Genomic DNA, 27,177 nt, shown 5'->3' with positions numbered 1-27,177 from the left:
GGTTTCGAACTTCTTCCACTTAGAGATGATGGAGGCCACTGTGCTCATTGGGACCTTCAAAGCAGCAGAACTTTTTCTGTAAAATTCCCCAGATTTGTGCCTCGAGACAATCCTGTTTCGGAGGTCTACAGACAATTCCTTTGACTTCATGCTTGGTTTGTGCTCTGACTGAACTGTCAACTGTGGGACCTTATATAGACAAGTGTGTGCCTTTCCAAATCATGTCCAATCAACTGAATTTACCACAGGTGGACTCCAATTAAGCTGCAGAAACATCTGAAGGATGATCAGGGGAAACAGGATGCACCTGAGCTCAATTTTGAGCTTCATGGCAAAGGCTGTGAATACTTATGTACATGTGCTTTCTCAATTTTTTTATTTTTAATAAATTTGCAAAAATCTCAAGTAAACTTTTTTTCACATTGTCATTCTGGGATGTTGTGTGTAGAATTATGAGGAAAAAAATTAATTTAATCCATTTTGGAATAAGGCTGTAACATAACAAAATGGGGAAAAAGTGATGCGCTGTATATACAGTACTGTGCAAAAGTTTTAGGCATGTGTGAAAAAATGCTGTAAACAAAGAATGCTTTCAGAAATATAAATAATGATTGTTTATTGTTATCAATTTACAAAATGCAAAGTGATCGAACAAAAGAAAAATCTAAATCAAATCAGTATTTGGTTTTAACTACCTTTTGCCTTCAAACCAGCATCAATTCTTATAGGTACACTTGCACAAAGTTAGGGATTTTGTAGGATTATAGTCAGGTGTATGATCAACCAATTATACCAAACAGGTGCTAATGATCAGCAATGTCACACGTAGGTTGAAACACAGTCATTAACTGAAACAGAAACAGCTGTGTAGGAGGCTTAAAACTGGGTGAGGAACAGCCAAACTCTGCTACCAAGGTGAGGTTGTGGAAGACAGTTTCATGTCATCAGCAAGGTCCCTCCCAGACAAAGATTTCAAAGCAGACTGGAGTTTCAAGCTCTTTTGAAGAAGCACAAAGAAACGGGCAACGTTGAGGATCGTAGACGCAATGGTCAGCCAAGGAAACTTAGTGCAGCAGATGAAAGACACATCAAGCTTATTACCCTTCGAAATCAGAAGATATCCAGCAGTGCCATCAGCTCAGAACTGACAGAAACTTGTGGGGCCCAGGTACACCCATCTACTGTCCGGAGAAGTCTGACCAGAAGTAGTCTTCATGGAAGAGTTGCAGCCAAAAAGCCATACCTCCGACGTGGAAACAAGGCCAAGCGACTCAACTATGCACGAAAACATAGGAACTGGGGTGCAGAAAAATAGCAGAAGCAGTTTGTTTGTTGAAGGGCTGGAGAGCGGTACAATAATGAGTGTCTGCAGGCAACAGTGAAGCATGGTGGAGGTTCCTTAAACGTTTGGGGCTGCATTTCTGCAAATGGAGTTGGAGATTTGGTCAGGATTAATGGTGTTCTCAATGCTGAAAAATACAGGCAGATACTTATCCATCATGCAATACCATCAGGGATGCGTATGAATGGCCCCAAATTTATTCTGCAGCAAGGCAATGACCTCAAACATACAGCCAAAGTCATTAAGAACTATCTTCAGTGTATAGAAGAACAAGAAGTCCTGGAAGTGATGGTATGGCCCCCACAGAGCCCTGATCTCAACATCATCGAGTGTGTCTGGGATTACATGAAGAGACAGAAGGATGTGAGGAAGCCTACATCCACAGAAGATCTGTGGTTAGTTCTTCAAGATGTTTGGAACAACCTACCAGCTGAGTTCCTTCAAAAACTGTGTGCAAGTGTACCTAGAAGAATTGATGCTGTTTTGAAGGCAAAGGGTGGTCACATCAAATATTGATTTGATTTAGATTTCTCTTTTGTTCATTCACTGCATTTTGTTGATTGATGAAAATAAATGATTAACACTTCCATTTTTGAAAGCATTCTTTGTTTACAGCATTTATTCACACCTGCCTAAAACTTTTGCACAGTACTGTGTGTGTGTATATATATAAATAAACTATACAAACCCTCCCCCCCCTCTTGATCATACTGACTTAGTCACCTCCCCCAATCCCCCCACTTAACGTGTTGCTATATATTGCCTTTGATTGTTGTAAGTCTAAGCATTATCCTCTGATGAAGACCCCTGGTAGGGGTTGAAAGCTCAGGAATAAAAACTACTTTATGATACGTGATTCATTTTTCTCTCTTTGTGGATCTCCAGCTGCAAAAATGCAAACCGTATCACAGACCTTCTCTTCCATATATATATATATATATATATATATATATATATGTATATATATATATATATATATTTGCAGTTGGAGATCCACGAAGGGAGAAAAAACGAATCACGTATCATAAAATAGTTTTATTCCTGAGCTTTCAACCCCTATCAGGGGTCTTCATCAGAGGATAATGCTTAGACTTACAAGAATCAAAGGCTATCTATATATATATATATATATATATATATATATATATATATATATACAGGTACTTGTCGACTTACGACTGCGATTGGTTCCGACTGACTGGTTGTAAGTTGATCTGGACGTAAGTCGGCCTATGTTAATTTAAGGTAAGAATATTAGACTGGGTAATAATATTGTAATCATCTTAAAGTAATATTTTATCAACATTTTCTTACTTTCTAAGACAAACACAGCATACTACAGTACAATATGTTTAATATGTGGAAAACGTACAAAACAAGAAATCCTGTACTGTACATTTAATTCCTGGCACCACTGGTGCTTGGCTGCGGGTTGTCGATATCGCCTTCATCAGATCAGGCGAGGCTGCGGACGGGGTGATGGGAGGAGTTGCTCTTTTCATAAACAGTGAGCTTCGTCTGAATTGTTTGTTTTTTTTTCTCTTCATAAATTTCGCAATAAGGACGAAATGTGTTGCGTGCCATCCGTTCAATCCTCGCAAATCGTTCAATATTTGGGTCCATTTTTTCAAAATGAGCGAGGAGTTTATTCAGTAGAGATAAATCTTCTGACAATCCCTTTGTGGTGAACATTCTTTGTGGCACCTCCTCCTCTTCGTCTTACTCCAATTCTCTTGTTTCTTCTTCCGCCACTCTTTCTTCTTCCAATTCTATCAGCTCTTCATTCATAAGTTCACCTGATTCCCGGTCTAGCAACTCCTCGACATCTTCCATTTCACATTCCAATGAAAGGTCTTTTGACAGTTTCACTATTTCTTCACGAATCTCATCAAGTTCTTGTTCACTGTTAAATCCAGCAAAAGTATTTACATAACGCTTAACACAATTCTTCCATACGCCATTCATACACTGTGAGTCGACGTTTCTTGTGGGGAGGGCTTCTGTTTTCTCTGATCTGAGTTCACCTCTGTTATAGCGCGTCTTTATTTGAAAAGAGCAGTGTCATATCGGGGCGAGTGTGAACGCTAACTTTGACAAGCACTATAAATTTACAGCGGTTGTTACAGACGTAAATCAAATGTATGTTTTTATTGTATAATATTAACAATAACAGCAGCTCTCTACTCAAAGCGGTAAACTTGAGAAGCTGCTAGCATCGAACCCAGAAGCTCTTGATTGGGAGTCAGCAGTTGTGTGTGGGAACTGTTAACATTTGAATGTGATGATTGTATATAAAACTTGTGCACGAACGAGACTGGGATAACTGTGGATGTGGATGTGAGTGGTGTGTGTGACTGAGAATGACTAGTGTGAAGCCTGAAGTCCAAATATCAAATAAACACTTTCACAAGTACAAGTATAACAGAACAAGTGCGCTTTTATTCAAGAAGAAAAAAGAAAGCAGGTTGCGGTAAGCAGTTGATGCGACTGCTTGCGTAGTGCAATCCTAAGAACTGCCCAATCAAGAGCTTCTGGGTTTGATGCTGGCAGCTTCTCAAGTTTGCCGTTTTGAGTAGAAAGCTGCTATTAGTGTTAATATTATAGGGTTATATGTTAGGGTTATATTATTATAACACTGCTGCGTATATTTTTACTGCTGCGTAGCGAGACTTGAGAGTGCGGGAAACTGGCGCTGCCAACAGCTGGCGGGGGAAACAGTCAAACGCGTCGTAAAGTCGAACAGTCGTAACTTGCATAGGTCGTATGTCGACGAGTATCTGTGTATATATATATATATATATATATATATATATATATATATATATATATATATATATATATAGTAATCCCTCGCTACTTCGCGGTTCACTTTTCGCGGATTCACGACTTAGCGGATTTTATATGTAAGCATATCTAAATATATAACGCAGATTTTTCTCTGCTTCGCGGGTTTCTGCGGACAATGGGTCTTTTTACTTCTGGTACTTGCTTCCTAAGTTGGTTTGCCCAGTTGATTTCATACAAGAGATGCTATTGGCGGATGGCTGAGAAGCTACCCAATCAAGAGCACGCAGTTAAGTTCCTGTGTGCTGCTGATTGGCTCAGCGACGGAGTGCTGCATTAGCCAGGAAGTCTCATCTCACTCATTCAGCATTAACGTGCTATTGCTTCAGGGGTCGTGTCCAAGCGCCAACAGAAGATGCAAATGATTGCAGAAAAGGTAAAAGTTTTGGATATGTTGAGGGAAGGGAACAGCTACACCTCTGCAGGACACCATTACAGCATCAATGAGTCCATGATGCTTTTTATTTAAAAAGGAGGAAAAGCATATAAGATCTTCGGCCGCAGTGTCCTTTAACCAGGGTGCAAAACGAGTTGCAAGTGGACGTGATAAGGCAGTAGTCTGGGTGGAATCTGCTTTAGGAATCTTTGCAACAAGGTCGACGACGTCATGACCACCTACAAGCTGCTACGTGTACTTCGCTATACAGTAAGTGTAAACTTATCTACCGATTTCATATTGCTTAGCAGTTGTCCCTGTTATTATTAGAGTAAAGGGTGGGTTGTAAACAATACAGGGAGGGTTTGAAAACGTCCAAATACACGTTAAATGATTAAATAAATATGGTGTCCCTACTTCGCGGAAATTCAGTTATCGCAGTCGGCCTTGGAACCTATCTCCCGCGATAAGTGAGGGATTACTGTATACATATATACACACACACATATACATATATATAACTAGTTGCCAATGGTGCTGTTAATTAATTGAATATTCTTTTTATAAATAATTCCAAAAATAATAAGTGTTGAACACCAATGCAGTATTTTAGAGTGAAATTGTTTATTTGCATTTCTAACATTTTTTGATGTGACACTTAATTAGTGACCCTTAGACATAAAGGAAAGGAGAGAAATAATTGGGGAAATTGAGAAGTAAATAAAGAGTCCCTGACCAACAGTGGCAGGCAATCGGGGTGAGGTATGAGTGTGGCAGTACACTGGTTATTAAAATATGGTGGCAATAAGAGTCGCATATTTTATGATTAGTGTAGAAAATACAAAAATGGTCGTGAATTGTAATGTTATTCCAGGTGAGGGAATAGTGAAACCATATAGATTATTTGTTATGGGTTTGACTTTTAGAAAGGAAAATATGCCAAAGCAAAGGAAACTACTTGTAACAACCACAAAGTAGGTACACAAGTAAAGAATGACATGGCATTTAAAGTATTGTTTTTAACTAGGGATGCTAGTATAAACGTTTTTATACTGGCCATATATAAGCTTTATGTCTAATGTTAAAGTGATATGTTTGGTGCTTTTACAGTGAATGAAAACTGTTGATTGCCACAACTGTCATTTGTTTGTTCTTTTTATTGACAAAACAATATATTGTAGGCATATGGATCTGTGACCATCAAATAATGTTTTACTATTTACTAAAACACTCTTGTTAAAATTAATATTTTTCATAAAACATGGATTCAAATCTTTATTCCATAACATATATACATCAGGCAACAGACAAAGCGCTTGCCTCAATTAAAGCCCTTATTCTTACCAATTATTAAGGAACATGTCACTGCGGTCAGCCAGAAAACTGTCTGCTAGCACAGGCCAAATCGGAGCATCACTGTCTTCAACTTTTAATTGCATTTAACTTCTTAATATATTTTAGAAGCACTGGCTGCTTTACGTAGCAACCAGTAGCAGGATTGTCTTGCTCCATGTTTTGTTGCATTTTTGCTATATTTTTCTTTATTTTTATGTTTGTCAATCATTCCCTGTTCTTTTCTAGGATTTAATGGTGTTGCAGTGAAGTAAACAAGTTTAAAAAGTTTCTTTTTATGTTGATCTTCTGGATTTACTTTTATCTGACTTGGGTGTCTTCTTACTACTCCTTTTAATCAACCTGCATGGATTACGTTTAACATAGAGTATCTGTATCAGCGGAACTCATCTGGTTTCTCAGTGAATCTTGGCATTAACCTAATTATGTATGTTGGCCTATAATATATACCTTTAACAGGATATCAGAATACCTCTTACAGCCCAAAATCATGTCATTTATTACAAGTAACATAGAATCTAACATATAAAGTAATCTAGATGTATTTTAATTTTGCAACTTGAATGAAACCAAAAAAAAAAGCTGAAAAAATACTTACCGTGGGGTACAGTGTAGGGGAGTGTGTGCATGCATCGAAATAAAAAGAAAAAAAGCTTAAAGATGTTTACATTACCTGTGTTTGGAGACATGAGTTTGGTTTTTGATTAATGGAGTATAGTGGAACCTCGGGTCACGACCGTAATTCGTTCCAAAACTCTGGTCGCAACCCGATTTGGTCGTGACCCGGACTAATTTCCCCCATACAATTAATCTGTTCCAGGACGTACGAACTATGTGTAAATATTTTAAAAAAAAATATTTTTAAGCACAAAAATAGTTAATTATACCATAGAATGCACGGTGTAATAGTAAACTAAATGTAAAAACGTTGAATAACACTGAGAAATCATTGAACAGAGGAAAAACTAACATTGCAAGAGTTAATGCTACAGCCTTACGAATCGCTCGCTGTAAACACTTCTTTTTTTAATGTGTTTTAAGCACAGGGATAAAATAAAAATTTGAAAAATCCTTAAGTTATATAAAAACTAACCATAAACAACTAAGTAAGCAAACCTTGCAGCACATCGCCATGAATCTTTCTGGCTTTCTCGCATAACATTGCCTTGCTTACGCTATCCCCTGCAAGTTGCTTCTCGTTCAACCACACTAGCGACAGTTTTTCCACCTCTTCCAGCACTTGAGGCCTCTGCTTGGTTAACACTGTAACTCCTTTTGCAACATCAGCTGCTTTAATGGCCTCTTTCTGCTTTAGAATAGTTGAAATCGTAGATTTTGATTTCTTGTACTCGGCGGCAAGATCAGTAACACGAATGCCACCCTCATACTTTTCAATAATTTCTTTCTTTAATTCGATTTAACTTTTCTTCAAACCTTTCTTCTCACCAACACTACCACTCTTCACTTGCTTAGAATCCATGGTTAATTGTAAAATTAATGCAAAAGCACACGAAATAGAGCCCAAAGAATTCACAGCGAATGCACGCATGTCTGACCGAGAACAATGTACCGGGAGAGACTGAACACGTGCGGAAATCATCGGCATGTACGAACCGGAAGGGAAACTGGCTTATTTGTCACCCGAGTGTGTGGTCGTGAATAGATGCAAAAGTTTGGCAAACTTTTTGGTCGTAACCCGATTTGTATGTGGTCTGAGACGTTCATGACCCGTGGTTCCACTGTATAGGAATACGGCCAAAGAATAGAGGAACAACCAACGATTAGGGAAGGGTAAAGTTTAGCCAATTTGAGCAAATTACTCGTCTAAACAGAAAGTTCTAAGAAAATATTCCCACAGGAAATAGATCAGGAAGTATGCAATATTCATGTTAAAATTCCTTAATTTTCCCAGTACATGAGGACACATGCTTAGTTGTTTGCCATATTCAAGCAAGGATTCTTTTAGGTATCTTTTAAAGTATGGAGAACTATGGATTAATGAACTTTATACTGCCTATCAAATTCAAAGTTACTAATACTGAAAGTTCAGTATGTATTTATAGTCCATGTCATGACTGCTAGGTATATCTGAGGTCAAAAATTGGGTACGACAGTGCATATATCATTAAGTATAAGTTTCAAAAAGCTTAGCTTCCATCCTAGTACAGAGGCAGAGGAACTTTTCATAGAAGACGCTTGGCTTTCATGGTAGAAGAGGTGGAATGATAGCTAACTTCACAGTATCTTTTGACATATATCTTCAAATATATTGTTCATGGCTATTTTATTTTAATCTTTGGGATATTTTTCAAATGCTCTGGTTTCCTCCTCTACTTCAGAAATGTAATATGCATGTGCAATATAAAGTAAACAAAATCTGTCCCATGAGTGTTTTGCCCATTTGTGATTGTTACAAGAAGACTAAAGTGTGGGCTTTTCACTTTTCATTTTGTCTTTGTGCACAGAGTATCTGATATTTGCAAGTACAAATCAACCTTTACTTGACACTGACCCTCTGAAATGGAGGGGTGACTCCACCAATTAAAAAGTTGAATGGGAGTATGCCCTGTCGGAACTTGAATTTGAAATAGGACTATTTACTTTCTGAGTGGGCAGGACTCTTTCCACTTATTTGATGACAGTAGAAGCTGTTCAGTAATAAATCCAACTAGGCTACAATTCTGTTTTCTCTTAATGTATGTTTTCTCTTAATGTACACAACTATATTAAGTATCATATTGAACATGCAGAATGTTACTGTAATCGCAAATTTGTCCTTTTTCCTCTGTTGTTTTTCAATAAATATTTCAATTCACACATCTAAGATGGAACATACACTTGAGCAGTATCTATTCAGTGTAAAATACATTACCTATATACAGTGGAACCTCGGGTCATGACCGTAATTCATTCCAAAACTCTGGTCGTAACCCGACTTGCTCGAAGTAATTTCCCCCCATAAGACTGTATGTAAATACAATTAATCCATTCCAGACCGTACGAACTGTATGTAAATATATTTTTTTTAAAGATTTTTAAGCACAATAATAGTTAATTATACCACAGAATGCACAGTGTAATAGTAAACTAAATGTAAAAACATTGAATAACACTGAGAAAACCTTGAACAGAGAAAAGTAACATTGCAAGAATTCACGCTATAGCCTTACGAACCACTCCCTGTAAACACTTTTTTTTTTAATGAGTTTTAAGCACAGGGAAAAACATGAACATTTGAAAAATCCGTAATTTAATAAACAGCCAAGAAAAGTAACATTGCAACAATGCACGCTACGAACCGATCGCTGTACAGTAATCCCTCGCTATATCGCACTTCGCCTTTCGCGGCTTCACTCCATCGCGGATTTTATATGTAAGCATATTTAAATATATATCGCGGATTTTTCGCTGCTTCGCGGGTTTCTGCGGACAATGGGTCTTTTAATTTCTGGCACATGCTTCCTCAGTTGGTTTGCCCAGTTGATTTCATACAAGGGACGCTATTGGCAGATGGCTGAGAAGCTACCCAACTTACTTTTCTTTCTCTCTCTCTCTCTCTCTCTGTCTGATCCTGACGTAGGGGGTGTGAGCAGGGGGGCTGTTCGCACACCTAGACGATACGGACGCTCGTCTAAAAATGCTGAAAGATTATCTTCACGTTGCTACCTTCTGTGTGCAGCTTTTAAGTATGCTGCACGGTGCTTCGCATACTTAAAAGCTCAAAGGGCACGTACTGATTTTTTTTATCTGTCTCTATCTCTATCTCTCTCTAACTCTCTCTCTCTCTCTCTCTGCTCCTGACGGAGGGGGGTGTGATCTGCCGCCTTCAACAGCTTTGTGCAGCGGTGCTTCGCATACTTAAAAGCAAACAGCACTATTGATTCGTTTGCTCCTTTGAAGAGGAAGATATGTTTGCATTCTTTTAATTGTGAGACTGAACTGTCATCTCTGTCTTGTCATGGAGCACAGTTTTAAACTTTTGAAAAAGAGACAAATGTTTGTTTGCAGTGTTTGAATAACGTTCCTGTCTCTCTACAACCTCCTGTGTTTCTGCGCAAATCTGTGACCCAAGCATGACAATATAAAAATAACCATATAAACATATGGTTTCTACTTCGCGGATTTTCTTATTTCGCGGGTGGCTCTGGAACGCAACCCCCGCGATGGAGGAGGGATTACTGTAAACACTTTTTTTTAATGAGATTTAAGTACAGGGAAATACATGAACATTTGAAAAATCAGTAATTTATACAAAACTAACCATAAACAACCAAGAAAATTAACCTTGCATGAGTTGAGTTCTGGCATGAAGGAAGTGAGGAGGAACTGGGTGGAGAGGAGATTACAGTTTTGAGGTAAAGTCTGTGACGATGCGGGTTTGCTGCATGCTCCCATCTCGCTTCCTGGAGCCCTTAAACCCATCACCGTCAGTAATGTTACCGATGAGCACGACAGTGAGGTACTACAATGGAGAAATTGGATGGTTCAAAAAGTGCTAAGTGCCTTTATTAAAATCAACAAAAATACAATCAAAAACAAAGTCCAGTGCTTTCAGAATCCTTCAAAAAATAAATGATCCCATAAAAACAGAAGTGAAGTGGAGGTTAAAATCCAGTAGAAAAAAGTCTTCATTAAGTACAACGAGGTTAACAATGCTTGAAGCAGTCTCTTGAAAAACAAGCCCGGTGCATTCTTTAACTGCCTTCTCGGCCAGCCGTCTCTCTCTCTCTCTCTCTCTCTCTCTCTGTCTGTCTCTCACTCACTCGCTTGCTCACTGCACAGGGAGAGACTGAACACGTGCGGAAATCATCGGCGTGTACGAACCAGAAGGGAAACTGGCTTGTTCGTCACCCGAGTGTGTGGTCGTGAACAGATGCAAAAGTTTGGCGAACTTTTTGGTCGTAACCCGATTTGTACATGGTCCGAGATGTTTGTGACCCGAGGTTCCACTGTATTACAGCTGTTGTGGTAAGTGAGGCACACATATAGGTAGATTCTATGGTGCTACATAGTAATGTATGGAGTAACATTATATTAAGTAATGGAATTCGGATTTCATGTCTTATTTTGAATATTAAAGTAGCAGTTCATATTAGGATATACATTTGTTAAATTCAGATTTGAATATGGCTGCATAATCCTGTTGTTTCCTACACTCTCTGTTAATACTTTCATTTTTTTTGTTTTTCAAATGAAGGTGAAGATATTGCATTTAGGGCTGGGTGATATGATTGTGGATCAGCACCATATGCATGGACAAATATATGCACATTTTCTATATAGCGTTCAATATCTGGAAATATTTTCTTACCACAGTAATACGAAATATTATTGAAAGAATTATTGTTTTTTTCCCAAAATATAGGTTTCATGAATAGCTGTGTCTCTTAAAACTTTTCTATTAACATGTTTTTTTAACATTTTTTGTTTTATGTCTCTTACTTATATTTGAGCTTCCATTGTATGTTTTATGTTCACATTGCCTGCCTTGCTGGCATCTGCCAATCAGTAAATCTGGTGTGCTTTTTTTTTCTTTCTCTCTACCTTTCTCTTTCTCTGTGTGTTTCATTCTTTGACACAACATGAAGCTCCTGATTAATTATCTTGTTAATCAGAGATAGTAATGCATGTTCATATGTAAGCTTATATGCATATATTATTTTATTATTTACATCATTTTTAATGGTTACAAATGATCTATTTGCTTATACACCAATGAGCAACAACATTAAAACCATTTACAGGTGTAGTAAATAACATTGGTTAAACAGTTACAATGGCACCTGTCAGTGGGGTGGGATTAGGCAACAAGTAAACAGACAGTTCTTGAAGGTGACTAGTTAGAAGTAGGAAAAGGTTTGATGGCTAAACCACTAGGTTAGAGCATCTCCAAAATGGCAGGTCTTGTAGGGTGTTCCTGGTATGCAGTGGTTAGTACTTACCAAAAGTGGTCTAAGGAAGTGCAACTGGTGACAAGGACAAGGTGAAGGTGACAAGGCTCATTGATGTGTATTGGGAGCAAAAGAGCTACTGTAACACAGATTTCTGAAAAACTTAATACCTAGAGCGAAGTTATTAGAACATACAGTGCATTGCAGTTTCTGCATATGTCAGAGTGTCAATGATGAACTGTATCCACCACTGAAAGTGCCTACAATAAGCACGAGTGTCAGAACTGGATCATGGAGCAATAGAAGAAGGTGACTTGGTCTGATGTGTCATGATTTCTTTTAGATCATGTGGATGGCTGTTTGTGTTGTTTACCTGGGAAGGAGATGGCAGCAGCATGCACAATGGGGAGGAGGCAAACTGGATTTTAACTTTGACACGTACCACCTACCAAAAGATTGTTGCAGACCACATACACTGCTTCATTCAGCAGGATAATGTGTCCTGCCTCACTGCAAAAATTCTTCAGGTTTAGTTAGAAGAAAATGACAAAGAGTTCAAGTTGTTGACTTGGCTTCCAAATTCCTCAGATCTCAGTCCAATCAAACGTCTGGGATATGCTGGAAAAACAAGTCCAATCCAGTAGGCTGCAAGGTGTTGCCTTCATGAACTTAAAGGATCGGTTGCTAACATATACCACAGAGCACCTTCAGAGGTCTGTGGAGTCCATGCCTTGATGGCTCAGAGCAGTTCTTTTCCAGCCAATAGGAGTACAATAAAGGAGGAGGAAGTTGTTGACTTTGGCAGTAATTTGGATTTCACGACAAAGCTATTAATCGGACATCAGCCAATCAGATGGAGGTATTGTGCAAAATGTAGAAACTTAAGTTTTATACATCATATGGAAACACAAGTAATTTATATTGGAATCACAGACAACACATAAATATTTACAATAAATGCACTGCAGAAAAGGTTAATACAAGTTAAACTGCCATAGTCAAAAGCCCAGCTGAACCAAAGTAAACAATGATGCCGGTGCATTTGTGAGTGGTACACCATACAAGAAAATGTCACAGAGACATAAAATCACAGACGCTGTCACATATTACTTAGGAAACGTCATGCTGCCCTTATATACAGGCAGCAAAAGAGGGTTCAGAAACTAATCAACAAACTCAACTGGATATGTAAGCTGCCTTCATGCAGTTTCTTTTCACAAACTACCATCACTGAACTGTACAGAAAATGCAAAGGTGAATTTGAATCTGAGGTGGTGAAACTAGAATACTATTAAACAACTATAGACCTGTTGTCAAGCAAGATGAGTAAGTCTTACATCAGCTTAACAGAACTAGGGCTGCAACTAATGATTTTTTTGGTAGTCGACTAATCATTCAATTTTTTTTTTTCCCAATTAGTCACGATTATTTCATGCCTGACTATTTTGAAGCCTGCGACCTGTGGTTGCACATCCTGTTCTGGGCTCCAGTGCATGTCTTACCTCATCTGCTCATGTCTGTCCACCTGTGAATGTTACCCTGATGTCTCTGCATTAACACAATTAAAATTAATAATAATCAAATTAAAATAAAACGAGTAAAACATATGAATTTGAAAATAATCAGATGTCTTTATATTAGTGTGGCCATCACAATAAAAAAGAAATACATTTAACAATACAAACTAAAGTGCACATAGTCGTTAAACAAAAAAGTGCATTTAACTTAACCAAAAAATACATCGTTAAAACTGAAACGTTTTTCATATTTTAGTAATAAATGACAAAATGTAGACATACACTATATTATGTGTAAAGCCTGAAGTGCAAATATCAAATTAACACTTTCACAAAAGGTTCAAGGATGATACAATAGCTTCCGTGGAGCAGCGATAGGAATTGCTGACTTATAATCAAGAGTCCCCCGGTTCGATCCTGACTGCCTCGTATATTTACTGTTTTGAGTAGTGAGTTGCTCTTATTAATATTATACAATGAACACATACATTTGATTTGCGTCTGTAACAGCCACTGTAAATTTATAGTACTTAAAATTTAGTTTTTCTTTTTCACTTTTATTCTCTCAGTCATGATCATGATACATACTAACACCCCCCCCCCCCCCCCCCAGGGATCTGACGCTGTTACTTTTTATCTGAAACTGGGAATCACTGTAGATGTGAGTGGTGTTTTGAGACAATCGAACTGGAAATTCTCAGATCTGGATGGATAAAAGCTGACACACAAACACTGGCGAATCTGCCTTATTCATATCTCATTGTCACTTGATTTTTTTTATTCAATTTTATTGAGTGTTCCTGCTTATGCTGAATTAGTATGCACCTTATGGGCCGTGATGTCAAAGCCACACTGACAAAAACAGAGACATAGGTATATATGATATTTGGAATTATTCATTTTATGACCTTATAGTACATTTCGGAAAACATTGTGTCACGGATGCAACATTATTCATATTCATTCGCGTACCTTCTTGCAGTTGTAATCAGTGACACGTTTTTTTTTCCCCCTGACCTTGCCCAGTCTGCACAGGACTCCAGGGCATGCAGAGGAAAGAATGATCTTCTGCAAGGTGAGCCATGAACGCTCTTCTTTTCTCAGTGGACCCCGTACATGCCCTGCACAGTATATGTGCTTTGATCGCCGCTAGGTCAAGCTTGTTATAACACAAGCAACCGACCGCTTGTGTGCTCCTGCTAGCACTGAATAAGCTCACGCCTTCTGGTGTCAGCGCACAGCACCGGGGTGGGGGGGAAAGAAGAGACAAATACATGTGACATTTTGAAGAAATCATTGTATGACCTGAATAGTACCAATCAGAAAACATTGTTGCACTATTGCAATATTATTTGAAAAAGAACAGATCGGGTGTAAATTTGTTACTTGTAAAAGTCAGCTTTTTCACTTTAATTTTCTCAGTCTCGTTCACGCTCTCCCTCCCCTCCTGATCTGACCCTAACTAACTAACAGCGGCAGCATAAATTCTCAAGAGACGGTAGCATCACAGCTCCAGGATGCTTGCGTTTCAGATACTCCTGCATCTCGGTGGTGCTGCCGTGAAAAGAAAGCTCTGCTTTGCATAATCTACATTCAACTTTTTTTTCTTTTTCGGTGAAGTGCTCCCACACTTCAGAAAGTTTCTGTCTCAATTTTTTTCCATCTCCTTCCCCCTCCTCTATCCGATTCACCATTGCAACCACGTTTCTTTTCCTCTACATTCTTCTTCTCCTGAGACATTCTGTCTTTGTTGGTACGACTGTGTGCAGTCTTGACAAACAATAACAAACGATACTGCCCCCAGACGTTCATGTAGTGTATTGCAGTTACAAAAACCAATGTGGTTCTTTGTGACCGGAGCCTCTGTTGAAGGTTCTGTTTATGATGTGTTGACAATAAAAAATCAGCGTCGACAATTTTGATTACGTTGACTAATTATTGCGGTCCTAAACAGAACACTATATAAGTGAAGAATATGAACTGAAAGGTCACTGCTTTGCATGGCTTACTACATTACATTTCCCAGAAGATCATACGGGTGAAATCATTGCTTTAGGCTTAAAAGAAGTCACGGCTTTGTGAGTTCAAAGTCAAAGTGAACTTTATTGCCATCTCAACCATATACAAGTATACAGATAGTTGCATCTAGTTGCTGTACCCACAGGCAACAGATTTGACATAGTCAAAGCAATAGAGTAGAATCGATGAACCAGACTGCAGTGCTTTGGCCACAGGCTTTACTCTCCCAATCAAAGTTTAGACAAAACGTAATTTACTTTAGTATTTAGAATGAAATATAAATTCAAATATTGTTTTTTTTTAAATAGCATTTGTAACATTTATGCCTTGTTTTAAGTTAGACTGCAACATGATAGCCATATATAATTTATTACCTGAGGATTAGCTCAGACATTTGGCCCTTCTTTGTCTCTGGGTGTTCAGTAATTTAAGTTGTTTCTACATTTCTCCCAACTTTGTCTGTCCTTATGAAATCCAATATGTCAGTCTTACATGAATCCATTATTGAAGAACTCTTGTTAAAATAGCCTTTGTTGTTTTGTTTTTGAGGTGTCAAACATGAGTGATTAGATTTTGTTATTGCCCAGAATATGTACAAATTCAGAATTAGAAAACAAATGGACTGATGTTACTTGATGTACTTTTTCTAAGCCTGCTTTATCCTGAGCACTGTCATGGGGAATCTGGAGCCTGTCCCAGCAACCGCAGGGTTCAACACACACAAACTTAATTTGGGTCAAATTGAGAGACTGCATTACATTTGCCAGTGTATAGTTCAAATATGTGATATACTTTGTTTTTATTACATTTGTCATGTTAGGGGTTATACTCAAACATTAGTTTTCCTTTGAAAACGAAATGACTAACACAAATGTTTTTCTGTGATGCTTTTCTTTTAACACAGTATGCAGTGTATTACTTGAGAGGCGTGCCTTGAAGCACTGAATCAGTAAATATATTTTATTTTGGTATTAACAAAGTTAGCAGCTCATTTCATTGGTGGTGTACGAAAGTCAAACAGCCACTTTGTTTGAAACTTGTCTCCATATTTACTTGCTACAACTGTTGTTAACCCTGCCGGTGGTGCGGTTTCTTCCCACTTCCACAATCCTATATCCGTGACTCTGGATGTATGGGATCATTAGAACATAGATGGATGCTTGAGCAGACAGTGTTTTGTCTTTTTTAAAATTGATAAACCTGATTCCAGCCACGTGCTCTGAAATTTTCCTGCCTTGAACACAAATCATTTACAGTCATGTCTTATGCTTCGTGCCTTCCATAGAATTGTCCACTTGTAGTCACTTATCAATGCAGTATAGACTTTCACAAGGTCCTGCCAGTACTGAGAAAAAGTTAGTACTGTTACGTTTTTTGGGATTTTGGTATCGACTTGGTACCAAAGTATTGGTTTTTGTGACATCCACAGTACTGTGTATGCCAATTCTTGTGATGAACTCCGCTTGATTTTTTTTTTCCTTACTTGGAATACAAATGTACGCAGCAGAAGGTTTGTATTAATCAGGGCTTGAAATTCGGTGAAAGATTTGCGAGTATTCCATACAAATTTAGTAATTCCCACAAATGTGGATTTTTAGTGTCCTATTGGAGTGATTTTTAGTGCACAAATATATTTGGTTAGCAATCTGTCTTGCTTGGTACAAGAATACTCTTTTATTATTTTGCTAATTACGTTTCGTTAAGCTTGCATGTATAGGTGTTGCAGCTGATTTTCACTGGAGCATGAGGCTGCAGAGTTTGACAATCTGTGCAACTGCGCAGCAGGAGTTAAAGATGCAGGTGGTGTGCTGTGCTATATGTTTAAAATGTGCTTTAGAAGATACTCAACTAAAATTTCTTAAAATGTTGGGTAAAGTAAAATGACTGCTAAAGTATATTCTTGCACTAAAATAAATGCAAATATTCAGGAAATTGACTTAGATTGTTTAGTGAATTCATTTTCAGTTTCTATGCTTTTTATTTGACTATTGCCAGTCTTTGGCTACATTATGATTAAACTTGACTAGACTCAATCATTTCTTTAAAATGTATGTGCTGGGATGACTGCCTTTAAAACTGAAATGTAAAATCAGTGACACGCACAAAAAGATGAACAATGCTCAAGGATAACTTTAAGAAAAATCAACTGTAGAATGGCTAACTAAGGCTGCCACATCTCAAGCGTTGAAAAGAAGAATAGCCCAACAGAAAAATGAGGACATTGTGGAACGGTTTGCCATTTGATACCACAATTTAGCTTTACATTTTGTTAATGTTGTTTTTGGTCAGAGTGGAGGTTAAGGATCTGTGGCGGTATCCAGAAGGTTGCCAGTTCGAATTCCCGATACTGCCAAAAGAGATCCTACTCTGCAAGGCCATTAAACTGCAGTTGTTTCAGGGGTGCTGTACAATGGTTGGCCCTGCACTCTCACTCCAAGGGGTATGCAAAAACTAACAAATTCCTAATATAAGAAATTGTGTAAGGTGAAATAAAGAAAAAAAATGTCCTTTTTTTATTTTGGCAACAGTTTGTAGTAATTTCAAAGTCAACATCTCCACTGGCAAACTAATAAAGTTGTAGGCATTCTTAAACACACTTACTCCAAATCAGAGGAACAAGAAACGAGAGCCTGTCCTGGCAGCACTAGACACAATGCAGGAAAAGGGCCAGGTGCTAGTCTTATCACATTGTCCACTCTTGCACACACCCACTTTCTCTCCAGAACTATTTAACCCAGCTTACAAGTATTTAGGATTTTGGAGGAAAACTGGAGTACCCAGGGGAAAAAAAAGCTGACACATTTAGATCATGTAAATTCCACACAGGCCATCAGATGCTGAGTTTGAACTGAGTATGTGGCATCTATAAAGTGGCAGTGCTAATTAGTCTGTACTATGGTGCCTCCTAAGCTACAGTTAGGTCCATAAATATTTGGACAGAGACAACTTTTTTCTAATTTTGGTTCTGTATATTACCACAATGAATTTTTAAATGAAACATCTCAGATGCAGTTGAAGTGCAGACTTTCAGCTTTAATTCAGTGGGGTGAACAAAACGATTGCATAAAAATGTGAGGCGACTAAAGCATTTTTTAACACAATCCCTTCATTTCAGGGGCTCAAAAGTAATTGGACAAATTAAATAACTGGAAATAAAATGTTCATTTCTAATACTTGGTTGAAAACCCTTTGCTGGCAGTGACAGCCTGAAGTCTTGAACTCATGGACATCACCAGATGCTGGGTTTCCTCCTTTTTAATGCTCTGCCAGGTCTTTACTGCAGCAGCTTTCAGTTGCTGTTTGTTTGTGGGCCTTTCTGTCTGAAGTTTAGTCTTCAGCAAGTGAAATGCATGCTCAATTTGGTTAAGATCAGGTGACTGACTTGGCCATTCAAGAATTTTCCACTTCTTTGCTTTAATAAACTCCTGGGTTGCTTTGGCTGTATGTTTTGGGTCATTGTCCATCTGTATCATGAAACGCCGCCCAATCAATTTGACTGCATTTAGCTGGATTTGAGCAGACAGTATGTCTCTGAACACCTCAGAATTCATTCGGCTGCTTCTGTCCTGTGTCACATCATCAATAAAGTCTAGTGTCCCAGTGCCACTGGCAGCCATGCACGCCCAAGCCATCACACTGCCTCCACCGTGTTTTACAGATGATGTGGTATGCTTTGGATAATGAGCTGTTCCACACCTTCTCCATACTTTTTTCTTGCCATCATTCTGGTAGAGGTTGATCTCTGCCAGCAAAGGGTTTTCAACCAAGTATTAGAAATTAACATTTTATTTCCAGTTATTTAATTTGTCCAATTACTTTTGAGCCCCTGAAATGAAGGGATTGTGTTAAAAAAAAATGCTTTAGTTGCCTCACATTTTTATGCAATCGTTTTGTTCACCTCACTGAATTAAAGCTGAAAGTCTGCACTTCAACTGCATCTGAGTTGTTTCATTTAAAATTCATTGTGGTAATGTACAGAACCAAAATCAGAAAAAAAGTTGTCTCTGGCCAAATATTTATGGACCTAACTGTATATTAACTATTTTCACTAAATAACTCACATTTCTTAAATTAGCAATATTTATACTTGCAGCCTTATGTTGGCTACTAAACTGCCTTTGTGCTGCTCAAATTATATTGTAACAGGAAAAACAGTGTAGTATGGATGAAAAACAAGAAAATACTTATTTTTTTCAAATATTTTATTTTAGATTTTTTTACATAATATGATTGGAAGTATCCACATCTTCTCTTTTGACTGCTCCCATTAGGGGTTGCCACAGCAGATCATCTTGTTCCATATCTTCCTGTAGGCCTGTGCGATATATCGAGTGGCACAATATGAAATATATTTTTTAATGCATCGTTTGAAAACAAACCTATCACAATATATTATGTAATATGTTTTATTAAACACTACAAGTGTGTAGTGCGTTATTTCTGCTAACTGGAGCACATCCTAAATGCAGTCATTGCGATTAAACCCCACCTCCTGCTTATCTTAAACAGTAACAACAATGGCTGAGATGGAGACAGAAACGAGTACGGCTATCAGCAATGATTTAGTGCCAAAAAAAGGTACAAATGTGACCTCTGTTGTTTGGAAATGGTTTGGCTTTAGACAAAATGATACAGAACAAAAGACTGTTATATGTAAACTTTGTAAGAGAGAAGTAGGAACGAAGAGCGGCAACACCTCGAACCTCTTCAATCATTTGAAAACAAAACACATTATGAAGTACGAAGAATGTATTAGACTTCGCGAGAACTCTGCTCAAAACGCAACGAAACACATCCTTGCCGCAAAACAAATCACGCTGGCGGAAACGTTCTCTCGTTGCATACCGTATGAAAAAACAAGCCACAAATGGAAGGAAATAACAGCTGCAGTAACATACCACATTGCAAAAGATATGGTCCCTGTTGCCACTGTCGAAAAACACGGATTTCAGAAACTACTGAGAACGATTGATCCCAAATATGTAATTCCCAGTCGGAAATACTTTGCCGAAGAAGCGCTGCCCAAATTATACAACGAGGTAAAGGAGAAAATTCTGAATCAGCTTCAGAACGTTCGCCACTTCTCCACCACATTTGATCTGTGGACTAATCGTACCATGCAACCATACATGAGCCTAACGGTTCATTTTATTGAAAACTGGGAGATAAGAAGCCTTTGTCTTCAGACAGGATTTGCACCAGATGACCATACCGGAGAAATGATTGCACTGGGGCTCAAAGATGCTCTTAAGTCGCGGAAATTAGACGACGCGCGACAAGTGTGCATTATCACGGATAACACTGCAAATGTGATTAAAGCTGTTGATCTGCAGTGCTTTGGTCACCGGCTGAATCTGGCGATTGGTATGGCGTGTGTGTGCGCGTGCTAGTAATGTGTCGATCACGAACGAAACGGTTCTTTGAGCCGGCTCTTTTTAGTGAACGGTGGGAGTCGATTCCCGTTTTTTGGAACCGATGTCTGTGCAGTGTTTGTAGCGAAACACTAAGTGCAAACATCTAATCATGGGTCAGAACACTGCTAAATTTGGCTGAATTATAAAAGGCTGGAGTGGGAAAATGAAGAGGCGTTTAGGAGCCGAAAGAGACGATTCTTAGTGAGCTGGGCAAAATGATCCGGCTCACTAAAAAGAGCCGAAATGCCCATCACTAGTGCGTGCGTGTATGAGAAATGTTTGAAAATAAATAATAACACGTAATAAATATAAGAAATTTGTAATAATAAACGTAAAGTGTGTGTGTGTGTGTGCACGTATGAGAAATATGTTAAATTAAATAATAAATATGCTAAGAAATAGTAAATAAACGTAAATAATAGTGTGTATGAGAAATATTAATTAATAATAACGTAAATAATTAATAAGACTGTAATTTGTGTTTGGTTTTAGAGAGAAGCATGAGAGATCCCCGCATTGAACGGGCAATTGGTGTATGCAAAAGAATTGTTGCATGTTTTTCCTTCAGCTGGAAAAAAAGAAGGGATTTGACCGCAACACAGAAAGAACTCAATCTGCCTTCCCATCAGCTCATAACAGAATCCCCTACAAGATGGGGGTCAAGGGCAGCAATGATACAGAGAGTGTTGGAACAAGAGAGGGCCATCACCCAAGTTCTCTCATCTGACAAGAAAACCAGACATCTGGCACTTACATGGCAGGACATAGATGTACTAGAGTCAACTGGTAAAGCTATTCAACCCCTCCTGGAATTTACAGATGCACTCTCAGTCCTATGTTACAGTCTCCTATGTTAAGCCAGTGCTACACCTTTTTCAAACCAGCATCTTGGCTCACCAGCCAGAAGACACAGAGCTCACTATGTCAATTAAGACAAAAATTCTTGATTATCTGAGAGAGAAATTTGATGACCCTGCCACTCAGCAACTACTAGACATTGCTTCTTTTTTGAATCCACGTTTCAAAAGATCACACATTCCTGAGGAAAAGTATGAAGAGGTCAAACACAGAGTTGTGTCTGAAGTGGAGACCCTTCAACCTGATGAGACCAGTGCCCAGCCTGACTTAGCTGGGGAACTTTCAGAAGCAGCTGAAGCATCACCACCACCAGCCAAAAAGGAGAAGCGAAGCCTTGGTAGCTTCTTTAAGAGGCCAACATCTTTATCGACATTGTCTGACAGAGATAAAATTGAAGCTGAACTTTCAACCTACCTACAAGCAGCTGAAATTGACGCTGAGACAAACCCACTTGCATGGTGGAAAGAGCATGAACCAATCTTTCCAACTCTCAGTCGCCTTGCAAAAAAATATCTCTGAATACAGGCCACTAGTTCGCCCTCAGAAAGGGCATTTAGCACAGGTGGCAACATAGTGAATTGCCACAGGGCATCTTTAAAGCCAGAGGCAGTTGACAGACTTGTCTTTCTTGCACAAAATTTGTGAAATTGTGTTACCTGAATGCATGTTCTTGCCACGCTTTATTTGTTTACAAAACATAGCTTAAAAAGAGCATATTGAAACATTATTATTTTAAGTTTTTATTCAGACAGCTGGCTTTCTTGCGTAAATGTTTAGATGGGTTTCTTGCAATAATGAGTATATTTTGTTTTATGCCTATGATGGAAAGTTGTAAGTTTGCAATTACATGTAAATAACTAAAGAGCAATATAAATGTGTGGCTTCTTTTTTAAGTAATAATAGATAGGAAAAAAATATCGTTGCATATCGTATATTGACTTTTGGTCCAAAAATATCGCAATTTGAATTTTGAGCCATATCGCCCAGCCCTATCTTCCTGTCCTCTATATCTTGCTCTGTTACATCCATCACCTGCATGTCCTCTCTCACCATATCCATAAATCTTCTCTTAGGCCTTCCTCTTTTCCTCTTGCCTGGCAGCTCTATCCTTAACATTGTTCTCCCAATATACCTAGAATCTCTCCTCTGCACATGTCCAAACCAACACAATCTCGCCTCTCTGACTTTGTCTCCCAACCGTCCAACCTGAATTGACCCTCTAATGTACTCATTTCTAATCCTGTCCATCCTCGTCACACCCAATGCAAATCTTAGCATCTTTAACTCCTCCAACTCCAGCTTTGTCTCCTGCTTTCTGGTCGGTGCCACTGTCTCCAGCCCATATAACATAGCTGGTCTCACTACCGTCCTGTAGACCTTCCCTTTCACTCTTGCTGATACCCGTCTGTCACAAATCACTCCTGACACTCTTCTCTACCCATTCCACCCTGCCTGCACTCTTTTTCACTTCTCTTCCACAATCCCTGTTACTCTGTACTTGTACTTGTTGATCCCAAGTATTTAAACTCCTTCACCAACTCTACTCCCTGCATCATCACCATTCCACTGACCTCCCTCTTATTCTCACACATGTATTCTGTTTTGTTCCTACTGACCTTCATTCCTCTCTTCTCTAGAGCATATCTCCACTTCTCCAGTATCTTCTCGACCTGCTCCCTACTCTTGCTACAGATCACAATGTCATCAGCAAACAACATAGTCCACAGGGACTCCTGTCTAATGTCTTCTGTCAACCTGTCCATCACCATTGCAAATAAGAAAGGGCTCTGAGCCGATCCCTGATACAGTGGAACCTCTAGATACGAGTTTAATTCGTTCCAGCACTGAGCTTGTATAGCGAATTTCTCGTATCTAGAACAAACGTCCCCATTGAAAATAATGGAAATCCAGTTAATCCGTTCCGCATCCCAAATATATTAACATAAAAATCAATTTTCCTAACAAATAACACTGATAAATTATATATACTGTAGTCTACCTTTAATAAATAACACTGGTAAATAATATAACTGATTATTAAAAGAATCAAAACAGGTGTCCAAAGTGCAGTAGAGCATTCAATAAATCTTTAATCCTTAAAACAGTTGTGAAGTGGAGGTTTAAAGTACATGAGAATAACAATCCTTTAACACGAGGTTAAAACGTCAACAGGAAGCAGTCTTCAAAAAACAGATGACAATCCCCGGTGCTTCTTCTCTGTTAGCGTCTCACCTGCTTCTCCCATGCGGGCTCTGCAACAGACGAGACACTTAATGCAGCTGACCTTCTCTACACCGTCCTGCTTCAGCTGTTTGGCTCGCCTGTTCAGCTACACGTGAGCCTGCACTCGCTCGCTCTCTCGCACCGACTTCCTACTGCTGCGGATTCCTGCCTCCTCCTGCAACCTCCGTTCTCTCTCCTCTCCTCTCCCTTAACCGGCTTGCGCTTCTCTATATATGCGGGGAAGACATGGCAGCTGCTAGGGTTACCACTTTTAATACAAAAAAATAAGGGACGCATACGTATTGATTCAAAACGGGACGCGCAATTTCATTCTCAAATACTGGACGATTCCGTATTTTAAAGGACGGGTGGCAACCCTGCCCAGCCCATCAGCCACAGGACAAATCATGGCTGTGGGCAGTTTCCCACCTGTGCACTTAGGTGAGAAACGCAGACACCGCAGATCGCCCTGCGGCTCGCTACAGCTACCACGCCCCCTCGCTAAGCTGAGAGCTATACCCACAGCCTGGCTCGTGGCTCGTTACGTGAGCCAATGCTCGTATTTAGATCTGAATTTTTCGCTCATACTTTCCTCGTATTTTGAATTTCTCGTATACAGAGGTGATCGTATCTCGAGGTTCCACTGTATAATCCCACCTCCACGTTGAATGCATCCGTCACTTCTACCGCAGACCTCACCACCGTCACACTTCCCTCGTACATATCCTGTATAACTCTTAAATACGTCTCTGTTTTTCTTCTTGGAAATCTCTACATCATCATCATAATAATAATAATAATTCATTACATTTATGTAATGCTTTTCTCACTATTCAAAATGACACCAAATATGGAGGACCTGTGACGCAAACCCATGATCACCTTACTGTGAGGCAGTAGCATTACCACTGCGCCACCTACAAAATTAAAAAGTTAAAACAAGAGATATAACAAACTATTTCCAAAACTGAACGGTAATGTTATATACTCAACATTTTAAGAGTCTTTAAACATCAGAAAGAATAAGTTGTGACTGTGAAAAACAACTGAATTCTAAATGTGATTAGTGATTTTTCAACTGTGGGTTTTCACCCATACCACCATATGTTAAATTTAAGGGGGTATTTCCCCCAAGTTCCAACAATGAATTTCAAGCCTTGGTTGATACAAAATTAATAATACTAGTAATAGAAAAGAAAGGTTTATGTATTCATTTAAGTTATAATAGTTTCAGTAATTTAATGAAACCATACCTAAATTTAGCCTGCAAATATATGTTTTCAAACAACAATTAGGCTCAGAACTGTTCACGTTAGTAATGACTGTTTTAAGGGGATCCTTCTGCTACTCTGTTTGCATTGCTAGTCTCCTCCTCATGGTCTGCTTTGTTTTCCTCAGTTGTATTCATTTCTGTTTCTTTGTTCATAACACCTAAGCGGTTTAGCACAATCTTAGTCAAAGAAAATTTATGGATGAGTCTTCAAAAGAAAAATATGATGGTTGCTTGAAGCCTGTGATAATACAGTATCTAAATGCATTATTGAAGTAAATGTGCATTATTTTATTTTGCAAGTAATCTTTGTGTAGTTCCCAAAAATGTAAAAATGGATACTGAATCAATCACTAATATAAACAAGTTAGAAAATGTAAGGATGGTAGCAGTTATATACAATATAAACTACATGCATTAGTAGGGTAGAGGACAATGTTTTTAAGAGAATTTTACAATATCATTTAGTTAATTATTCACTAACTTAATTTTTTTTTATCCTAGCTGAAATGGCTTTCATAGACCCAGATTCCAGCTCAAGTTAGTTTTTTTTATTTTGGTCATATTGTTAGTCATGGCAGGTTTATGGCTAGTTATTGTTCATATTTCTTAAACATAAAATTTTCAAAAGTGAGTGATGGAGACTTCAAAATTGAAGTCTGAAGCTGAGATTCTTGGCTCTGATGACCATGATGGATAGCCAGTCGTTCTGATACTTAACTGATAACTTATATTATCAGAAAAACATTGTATCATCATAATCTTTAGATAATCTAGCTGTGAGTTTTTTGTGTTTAACATAAATACAGACTTTTTCCTTGCTTGCTTGTATTTTATTTTATTTTTTTACTTATGAAAATCATTTATCTTGCATGATTTCACTGGAAGCAGCAGTGGAAATAATTAGGTGCATTAAAGGTTTCATGCTAGATTCTGATAAGGCAACTTGTTTCTTGCCATTCATATGAGTGTGCTTGAGTTTCATTACTCTGTATTGAGGAAAATATCCAAAATGCTCAAGTTGTAAATAAGCTCTCTCGAGGTAAATTTAAAACATTAGATTAACCACGAATTGAGTTCACACAGAATCTTTCTTGATTATACAGTAAGTTTGATTTCAGAACATTTGCCAGTGCTTTTAAATGGGACATTAAATATTGTGCAGAGAGATCTATTTGTTAAATCTCAACAAAAACTGACCTTTCCCTACAAACTTCATTGAAGATTACATTTATCAAATTTAAACACAATTAGTACACAGAAAGTAGAGTTGTTTCATAGGGAGTGAGAGAGACAGATGAACGGACATGATGGTGACAGTATGAGCTTCTTGCATTTTATGTAAATGCATCTGACAAAATGTAAAATAAAAAGCAAAACAATAAAAGCTCCAATAACAATTGGCTGTGACATAGCAACATGTTTGAAATATTTTCTACATGAACATTTGCATTTGATTAGTGGTATGGTTGTCTTTATTTGTTTATTTTAAAATTTTTGAGATACCTTGTTTAATCTCTGTGCACTAGTGTATATGTTTTGGGTTTTTTTAGAATAAGTAGTGTGTTCTATCCCATCATTTTCTTTATTTTCTATTGCAGATTTTCCCAGGACCCCAGAATTACCATGCCACTTATATTATTTAGCTTAAAACTTAGATTATTTTTGGCAATGCATATTTGATTTTAAATAATTAGAATTTGTTTGTGTGTGTGTGTGTGTGTTTTTTTTTTTTGCCACCCACACTTAAAAATATTGAAATGTAGTCAAAAGTGGCTAAGGATATCTTATTGTTACATTCTTCATTGTTAGCTGGTAAATTGAAAAGGAAAACCCAGTGCTATATATGTGGAAATACTGAAAAAATGTTGGGTGGAAGTAGAGATGGGAAATGCAGATTATTGGCAGTTATGTTTTTGAGTATGTGATTATTCTGAATGCACCAGTGACAGTGAAGAATGGCTACTTTTTTGTCAAGACAATACTGCATAGTAGCAGACTATAAGTTTTTGTAGACCTGGTTAGAATTCTGTTTTGAGAGGTGTGGTTTTGGGTGACAGATGATACCAT

At 38.2% G+C, this 27,177-nt stretch overlaps 1 protein-coding gene across 1 annotated transcript in view; it reads left to right on the top strand.

Moving 5' to 3' along the window:
- LOC114652284 (poly [ADP-ribose] polymerase tankyrase-1) overlaps window positions 1–27,177 on the top strand; it is a 208,201-nt gene that overhangs the window by 66,815 nt on the left and 114,209 nt on the right. The window lies entirely within an intron of this gene.

This window comes from Erpetoichthys calabaricus, chromosome 5 (genome assembly GCF_900747795.2).
Source record: "Erpetoichthys calabaricus chromosome 5, fErpCal1.3, whole genome shotgun sequence".
Taxonomy (NCBI): Eukaryota; Metazoa; Chordata; class Cladistia; order Polypteriformes; family Polypteridae; genus Erpetoichthys; species Erpetoichthys calabaricus.
Note: the sequence above shows the minus strand (reverse complement) of the source record. Positions and strands in the feature narration are given on the sequence as shown.